Source organism: Trachymyrmex septentrionalis, unplaced genomic scaffold (assembly GCF_001594115.1).
Source record: "Trachymyrmex septentrionalis isolate Tsep2-gDNA-1 unplaced genomic scaffold, Tsep1.0 scaffold134, whole genome shotgun sequence".
In the NCBI taxonomy this organism is placed as follows: domain Eukaryota; kingdom Metazoa; phylum Arthropoda; class Insecta; order Hymenoptera; family Formicidae; genus Trachymyrmex; species Trachymyrmex septentrionalis.
This window is the reverse complement of record NW_017304482.1, coordinates 404,059-404,374: the sequence shown is the minus strand read 5'-3', so window position 1 is coordinate 404,374 and position 316 is coordinate 404,059. Positions and strand designations below refer to the sequence as shown.

The window sequence follows — 316 nt, the reverse complement described above, 5'->3', positions numbered from 1 at the left end:
CATTGTAACGATCGCGTGATTTTATTCACGATAGGCAGAATTCATATAATTCATAAAAAATTATTACTGTAGATAGATCTATGTTCGACATCGCGAGATACTCGGAGATTAACGATCGATCAACGCGACAAGATCTTTTCTTCGCGTAAGATCATTTCGACAAATTAATTCTTATCCCTGATTGGCTCATCTAAAAGAAATATCTTCTCGGTCTCGTCACCAATTCCGCGGCTAGCGACAAGCGCTTTCTTTCGCCGCCAGATAATTCGGATATAGCGATATCGGAGCACTTGTACAATCCCAAATCCCATAAAAG

At 39.9% G+C, this 316-nt stretch overlaps 1 pseudogene; it reads right to left on the bottom strand.

The window, feature by feature from the left end:
• The window catches only part of LOC108757205, a 6,198-nt pseudogene that overhangs the window by 2,273 nt on the left and 3,609 nt on the right, over positions 1–316 (bottom strand).